The following is a 10,000-nucleotide window of genomic DNA, read 5'->3' on the forward strand; positions in this document are numbered from 1 at the left end:
GTATATATATATATATATATATATATATATATATATATATATATATATATATATATATATATATATATATATATATATATATACACATGACAAAAGCAGATAAATCAGGTGCTCTCGTAATTTTAAACAAAAGTGAATGTATAGAAAAATTGGATAATCTTTTGGGTGATGAGAGTACATGTGAAGAATTAGTTAAGAACCCGTTAGATAATGTGAATAGTGCTTTCAATAGGAAAGTGAAAAGTTTGTTGAAACGTTATGTGTGTGACCACTCCATCGTAACCCACAAACAAACTTTCCTGCCAGACCAATTATTAGCTAAGTGGGTTCCTCATCATACAAACTGGCAAAGTATTTAGTGGATATCTTTAATCTATTGGTAGGTACCACTCTAATGCCAATATCAAGAATAATGTAGATTTGATATATAAACTAAATAGTGTACATGTTAATAGTGAATGAAGCATGTGATTTTTGACGTAGTATCACTATTCACAAAGGTTATACCAATTGATGATCTACTAAGTTTTTATCTGAATCATTAGAAAACACACAACTGGAGATCCCATTTACTAAAAGCTTGTTAATTGAACTGATTAAATTGTGTGAAAGAATGTAAATTTTAATTTAATGGAAAATTTTACTCACAAAAATTTGGTATGGCAATGGGAAACCCTCTGTCCCCAGTTCTAAGTAACTTATATATGGAATTTTTTTAAAAGCAAATATTAAACGACTTGATTCCACGCAATGTAGTTTGCCTCAGGTATGTTGACGAAATAATTTATGTATGGCCAGGGAAACGAAGTTTGTAACCAATTTGTTTGCCAGGTTAAATCAATCAGTACCATCAATTAAATTTATTATGGAAATGGAAAAAGATGGATGCCGCCCTTTCTGGATGTCCTCATACGGAGGAATAGTAATGGTTTAAATATAGTGTTTTAAAGAAAACCTACTAATATTTCTTCCTATGCGCATTTATATTCTGGACAAAACAAAAAGGTTAAAAAATTAATGATTACATCCATGTTTCTAAGAGCATTACGGGTATGTAGCCCAGAATATATAGATGAGGAAATAGATAAAGAATTCGGAATACTGGCAAGACACTGAAATATCCTGACAGTGTACTAAACACTACATAAGAAGCGGCAAGAAAGACCATGTATCACAACCAACAAGAACCTTACAACACAAAAAATTTGCTTGTACTACCCTACAATAATAATATAAAAGATTTCCCCCAATCTCTTGAAGAATTTTGGTGTTAATGTCGCTTTTAAAAACAACAAAACAATGAAACATGTACTTATTTAGAACTTCCCTGACAATACTAAAGGATGTGTATATAAAATTCCATGTAAGTGTTGTGACAACTTTTACATTGGTCAAACGGATAAAGCACTGGAAAAGAGAATAGAACAATATAAAAAATGTGTGAGATATGTTCATGGAAACAGTAGTATTTTTGTATAAGTTAGTGAGAACAATCATGCTATAAACTTGAAAGGGGGAAAAAAGATTGTGTATTCTAATAATGCAGTGGAAAGGAATATCATTGACTCTAACTTTATGAAAGAAATTTCCAACAATAATATGAACATCAGTCAAGAAATGTGTAGACTTGATCCTTTAATATACAAAAAATTTGTAAATTGTTTAAATTCTAAAGTAGGCAGTAGATATGTATCGAAATAGGATTATTATTTCTGTAAACACGGTAAGGGGGCAGCAGTGCTAATGAGATTTCCAACTCCGCCTCCCTGACACCTGTCAGGTGTGGACTTGTTGTCTCTTAAGGTGGGTACGTTTATCGGTAGTGTCCCTAGAGAATTTATTGTAAATTTTAGCCAAATGATTTTTGAAAGCCACTCCTACATTGACACCTGCCTGTGGGTGGATCTGTAGTCTCAAACGGTTGTGTGTATGTTCGTCAGTACTGTCTCTGTATTATATATATTTGTGATTTCTAATACTAGGCATCAGTCCTTCGTTAATGGCTTGGAAATAAAGTCGAAACCAGTCAGGACCTACACCCCGCCTCTTATTTTTCACCTGTGGATATGTGTGGTAAATGAATCACGTGCTAAAGTTATTATAATCATATATGTAAATAATAATATATATATATATATATATATATATATATATATATATATATATACACTATGTGTGTGTGTGTATGTAGGAGTGTGTGTGTGCGTGTATGTACTAGACAGTGCGTTCGTACACTGACTTACAGGAATGCTTATCCCCATTCCATGAATGGACCATTTTTTCCACCAAAACTCGTGGCAAAACGGTTTTTGCAATTTCCCATGAATTTCATGGAGGCAAGTAAATAAACTATCACTCCTCCATCCGCAGAGTTTATTTTACAGATGGACTAATCCACCTTCTCTTAATGGATCTGGCCAATAACTTTCTGAGAAAAACTTATTCGCCAAAATAAAACTGAAGTCAAGTTTTCCAAGAGAGGTTTGCAAGTTTCATACGCCCCCAGTAAAATTTTCAGATCGTTTAACTTTTGCATAAATTAAAGTATGCTTCACTTACGTACATGCAAATGTGTGTAGATATATATATATTTGTAATTCTTCAGTATGTGATCATTTGAATGCGTCAAAATACACATTGAAGTATTTTTACTTTTGAAACCAAGGAATAATCTCGTCTTTGTTTGTCTAGGAAAATCAGGAAATTAATGCAAAAACATTATCAAGGAGAAGTTACGGCATTACTAATTGCTCCAATACACTTCTTGTTTTCATTCCTGTTTATATTATTCATTTCTCTCTTATAACAAAGTTAAACTCAGTCAAACAATAGTATGGCAATTGATGTTGGCACAAAAAACGTTTAATAACCATTTTGAGATTTATTCTGGATATTGGTGATTGGATCTCGAAAGTGCCAGGGATCTGATTAAAATTAAGCAGAAGTAAAGAAACAATGCCTCCAACAAGTAATGCAACAATAATTGGACAGTTTCAACTATTGGATAATAGCCAACAGAATTGTTCTATAAATTTTGTTCTGTTTGTAACAACGGATACGCTGCAGGTAATAAACTAAACGTTTAAAGAACCCTTTGCCCAAACCGAACCTATTGATGGTAAGTAATCCCTTAAGGAAGGAAATTCGTAAATCACTATCATGTTTGGTGGTATGGACATTTTAATCGATAACAACAATGGTAGAGGCAGGTGATTCTCTATTCTATTACCTCTATGAAAATAGTAAAAACTGCCCGCAATGTGGCTGAATAAAACTATCAATTTCATTACTATGATAGTTAAATATAATCATTTAGTTGTTCATATTATGATCATGTAAATGAAAATGTAAAATCATATTACACGAAGAACTCTTAATTTGGGCTTCGACTTAGAGGTGATCAGATACAAATAGTCAGTCCATCTTAAATGTTTATATATATATATATATATATATATATATATATATATATATATATATCCTATATATATATATATATATATATATATATATATATATATATATATATATATATATATACATATATATATATATATCTATATATAATGCATACATATATAATTATATATATAATAGCATGTAAGTTAATATTTACTGATATATTATGTAAGGAACGCTAGAGTCACTAAGCTAGCATTACTAAAAAAATCAATTACATATATGTCTTCGAATCTAAATATTGAGCGGACTTTATCAGTTAATAAAGATTATATTTGAAATGTCATACCCTGAAATATGAAAGAGCGTAAAAAAATTTTATTTTCTAATAAGTGAATTTCATTATCTATATGAAGAATTCATCACGCGGTATCAAATTATTTTACTTATGATTTATTTTACACCCATCGTCGGTTTCTGCGTTGTGCCTCATAAGAATGGAATGACATTATGTGTGCCAGACAATCACAGGCATACTTTTTTTACAACATAAATTTTTCCGAGTAAAACACTAGGCAATAAGCATATCCGGTCTAAAGGACCAGTATGCATGATGGCCATAAACTGCAAGTGATTCATTATTGCATCTATTATGCGGCCGTTCCCTAGTAAACTCGATGCGTTATACGATAGTACTTATCATTTAGAAACAAAAATACTTAGTAGCTGTAATTCATTCCAGGAATTTATATTTTGGAGTTATAAGAAATCTTATATCTATTTTTAAGGAAGAGTAGATATTCTCTTATACAGTATGTGATACTGACGTCAAATGAAAAAAAAAAAACAATATAAAATCAAATAAAAAGCTACAGTTCAGGAGTTTACTCTGACTTTCTGTTTTCCCAAGACACTAATCTCCTGTCTTTTTCGTGATTGAATGAACCAGAGTAAAGTTGTTATCATGACTTTCTCATTGGTCTGAGAAGAATTTTCGAATTGTAATTCCTTTATACAAATTTATTTGTTTGTCGTAAGTGTTGACTTGAAATTTTTTATGATTATCAACATTTGCACTGCATACTGGCGTGGCCTTGGAAGAGACATATTGTAAAATAATTGAAAACAAACACTGATGGATAATGCAAAGGAACTCTAACGCATCATAAAGGAAGATTATTAAGAAAAGAGAACTAGTTTACACAGAGGACAGAACGGATATTCTGAAAGTTTTCAAAGAGCGACTCGTTTTCACTTTTTCTATCTTTTGTTTCATTTGATGGCCGTAGCATATTCTAATTATGAAAATAATCGAAAACCAAGCGCAAAAACTAAGAAGCGTAAGATTAACCACATTAAGGAAATTATAGAAATACTATGGGAAATACATACATACACGTATATTACATACATGCATATAATGTATATATATATATATTATATATAATATATATATTATATATATAATTATATATAATAATATATAATATATATAGATATCTATATATATACTATATATATATATCTATTAATATATATATATATATATATATGTTATATTATGTAATAAATATATTATCAAATATATATATATAGATAATAATATTATATATATATATATCTATATATATATTTAATCATATATATATATAATACATAATAATAATATATATTACTATATTTAATATATATTAATGATATATCTATATATATATATATTATTATATATATAAGATATAATTATAATAATACCTATATATACCAGGCGTTTCGAAAATTAGAAGTCCCCCCCTCCCCCCAACCCTCCAAATAACAATGAAAAGTTATGAAGTTTTCTGCTATAGCCTATCTCCAAGGAAATTATCTTAAGTTCTTTAAAGCTATTTTTACATTTCTTGTATTTTCAGACTGAGTGACGAGTTCGATAAAGCCATGGCTAACAGCTCGGAGGAAATCGGATGGAAATCCGGGCTATATCCTTCAGAGATGCCAGGGATGCTGGTGCATCCTTCATTTCACGTTCCTGATAGGCTAAATATATTAAAAGAGATGAATTCTTTGTTAAAAGAAATTAGAAAAAAATCCATAGACTGTCATTTGCGAAAGAGTGAGAATCTTGGAAAGCCTGAAGTCCTTTCTCAGGAGTCAAAAGATATCATAACTGAGAAAGTTGGTAGACCAAGAATGTCTTTACGTAAATTGGTGCTTGAACTAGAACAAAACCGGGAAAGAAGAGAAGTTATAGTGCTGTATATCGTGCGTTGAAAAAATCTGGTATCAAGCCATTTCATGCTATCAGCAAGCCCAACATCACTCAGCCAACAGAGAGTAAGACTGTGCATGGTTTTGTGGTTCATTTCCTAAAGATTGGGATGAAGCCGACTTTCTCCAAGTTGCCGAATCAGATGAATTCTTCATTTACACAGTCAGGATGCCAAATCATAAAAAATGACATCATTTGGGCTACAAAGTTGGATGATATTTCAGCGATGACGTGCGCTATCACCAAGTTGTGAAATTTCCTGAATGTTGAGAATTTTTCTGTTTCGCAGCCAAATGGTTAATGTGGATCATCAAAGAAAAAGGACAGTCATGGAATGCCGAATACTTCAGAGAAACTGCTTACTGGTGGAGTATTTCCTTCCCTCAAAGATCCTGAAAATTCATCTGTTGAATAAGTCACATTTTTGCATGATAATGCACCATGTTTCAAGGCTCTCCAGACACAGGAGCTGCTCCAAAAAAACAGTGGTATCGATTTCTTCTCGTCAAGTGAATTTCCTTTAGTAGTTTCTCCTGGCCTGAATGTCTGTGAAAACATTGATAGTATCTTAAATGATCGCGTTGAAGCATGCACAGTGAACTATGATAGTATAACAAGCCTCGATGATCTGGCGAAGAGAGGTGACCAAGGTGTTCAGGAAAATATAGACTCAGCTTTGTTTTTTGTTATTTGCTGAAATCATACCCCTCAAGAATGAAGGCTGTGGTACAGGAGATGGAGGCCACACAAAATTTTTATGTTGTAATGTTGTAGAGGGGGGGAGGCCCTCTAATTTCGAAACACCTTGTATATATATATATATATATATATATATATATATATATATATATATATATATATATATATGTATATATATATATATGATATATAATATATATGATAGTATATATATATATATATATATATATATATATATATATATATATATATATGTATATATATATATATTATAGTATATTTATATACATATATATATACGTACATATTATATATATATATATATATATATCTATATATATATATATAGTATTGATTATAATATATATATATATGTATATATATATATATATATATATATATATATATATATATATATAATAATATATATATACTATATATTATATATATATATATATATATATATATATATATATATATATATATATAATATATATATATATATATATATATATATATATATATATATATTATATATATATATATAATATATATATATAGACAGATAGATAGATAGATAGATATATATATATATATATATATATATATATATATATATATATATATATATATATATATATATATCAACAAAGACTACTATAGTAGAATCACTTAAAGCTTAAAAAAAGTAATTATGGCAAATTCAAATGTAAAAAGATTAGCGCATGCAATCTCCTCAACCGCCCCATCGCAGTTAATCACAGTAATGAGAAAAGTTATGGACAAGTGAGAATGATCGGTTACAAGTTGATATATTGCCCTTGGAATTATGCCGACAGACTTGGTAATTGGTTTTTATCGTCCAAAGCTCCTGTCAGCTTTAGATTCACTAGTTCTGTCGTCGAAGGGGCTTTTCAGCTCATTAAAAATGCTCTCTTTGAAGGCATATAGAATGGTTTTGTGGAAGCAGTCATTGACTTAAATGAAATCATATTAGATGAGTGCAGAGCAATTTAGCAACCAGTGTAAAGAAAAGATAATGCGTATGTTGCTCACCTTTTCTGCTGGTGTTGACTTGCATTTGCTTTCATCCTTTCGATTGGTATTCTTTAGGTTTTTGTCGCTATGACAATGTGGAAGGAAACTGTTATATCCTGAAAAAAGTAAAGGAAAATAATCAAAACATCGTTTATATTTAGAAATGTACTTTATACAGCCTCTCACAATTGCAATAGTAATGCCAATATAATCAATATTTAATGAAATCAACAAATAGAGATCCAATGTAACTTATCTTTTCTAAGAAAAAAACAACTACCATCATAGTAAACTTGTATGTAAACTGGATACATAATACAAATAATACTATCCTAAACAACAACCTCAAAGCCCCTCCCCCCGAAAAAAAAATTATATATAACGGAAAATGGACCACAACGAAGACGGTAGATTTCATACGGGTAGTTTTTAGGTTTGTTCCGAGTAGTTGATGAACACTTAATCTTTCCCTTTTGGCACCCCTGAAGCAACTACACAAGAAATGTACTCCTATTTAAGATATTTACAAGCAGGGGAAAAAGGATTATCTATAGCATACATAAACTTTCTTGAATCATTGTTTTAACATTTCATACATTCTCTTTGGCCCGTCTCACACCTTGTTGCATAACTTTATTTAGTTAATTTTTCTTCCAGATTGCATCCTTGGCTCGTAAGAAAATCCCTCGATAGAACCTTATGAGCGTCTCCTTAATTCAGTGATGACAATAAGCAGTACTTCGGTAACGAACACCATACCGTTCTAAACAGATTAAAACGTAACTGTTTTATAACCAGGAAGTATTTTCTGTAAAAATAAAATGGAAAGATATAAATGTCATCAGACAACATTCTGATATTGCATTAGTCAATCCAGAATGCGCAGCAGACAGTGTTCCTTGTTGCAGGTGCCCAAGCTGCAATGAAGAACCGACCAGGCGATTCAAGAGCCGAACAGTATTTTAGGAAAAACCAAACAACGCAGCATACAACTGTGGATTTACTTTCCCAGTAGTAGTAGTAGTAGTAGTAGTGTAGTATTAGTAGAATTATTAAATACAATTACAATATTTTACTTTGTATTTGTCATATGTCCCCATTTCCAGTCTAATGCGTGGAAGCAATTATGAAAAATATTCGTGTAGGATTGAATCCAAAAAATAGTATACTGCATAGGTCTCCGAGTACGTGTCATGGAGGGAGGGAGTACTGGCTCTATTTCAGAAATGGTTTTGGGATCTCGGAATAAATAGAAGTCATCCATCGCGGTTTGAATTAGCTCTCCTCGCAGGCCTCTGTTGAAACCAGCGGACCTCTCCATTTCGTCACTCGCTCCGAGGCCATTTATTGGTAATCCTTTGTTATTGTTACACGAGAAAAACGATGACATTTTAGAATAGCATTTCCTGTTGTCTTATCTTTTATCGATTTAAACATTCTTCAATTTTGGAGACATATGTGGTCACTGGTGGTTATTTAAGCAATAGGTTTTAAAAAATTAAGAAAAATATATTTCTCATTATCTGATATTTTATTGGAATGATAAGCATTTTAGGAAAATTGTTTTGCATTAAAAGATTAGTCTTAAACACCAAGTTATAATAATAATAATAATAATAATAATAATAATAATAATAATAATATAATAATAATAATAATAATAATAATAAGTAATAATAATAATAATAATTAAATTGGCATTACGCATTAGAGAATATACGGGTTATAACCTGAAAGTTTTAACTAACGCCACAATTTCTTTGATAATGATGAAATTGACTTTCATAATCAACTACTCTCGACATGCCAAGTTTCGGTGCTTTGCTCCCCGATTTAAACAACAATGAGAAAACCATAATTAGAAAATAGAGAAGAACCTCTATAAAATTAATGCAGCTGAGGCAGCAATCGCCTTAAATAAAAAGATGTTTAAAAGAGGGTGTCTTCCAGCAACCAATAATAATAATAATAATAATAATAATAATAATAATAATATGATAATAATAATAATAATAATAATAATAATAATAATAATGAATAGGAAGAAGAAGAAAAACATGAAAAAAAAATTATAATGTAGAGGAGGACAATTTTTACGTCAACACTTTTATACCTCTCGTCAGCTTCCGTTGAAGCCCTAATTGTACCCTGAATGTCAATCGATCTTTGCATTCAGCACATTTTGGTAGACTTTGTTCATTCTAATCATACTTCAATTCTTGTAATTTTATGTTAAAACTCTTTTTCTGTTTTTTAACCTGAGCCTGATTTTAATGTCTGTTTGTTTTATTCTTTTTATCTTATAGCTTTGAAAATGGGACCTCTAAGTCTTGAAACGTCAACTGAATAATGTACTTTGAAAGGAATGAGCAACTGTCTTTCCACCATGCTTACCGCTGTCTACCGGGTTTATAGCAACCGCCTTCAACTTCGACTATATATATATATATATATATATATATATATATTATATATATATAATATATATATATATATATATATAATATATATGATATATATATATATATATATATATATATATATATATATATATATATACACACATACACACACACACACACACACATATTATATATATAT

This window comes from Macrobrachium nipponense, chromosome 20, assembly GCF_015104395.2.
Source record: "Macrobrachium nipponense isolate FS-2020 chromosome 20, ASM1510439v2, whole genome shotgun sequence".
Classification (NCBI taxonomy): Eukaryota; Metazoa; Arthropoda; class Malacostraca; order Decapoda; family Palaemonidae; genus Macrobrachium; species Macrobrachium nipponense.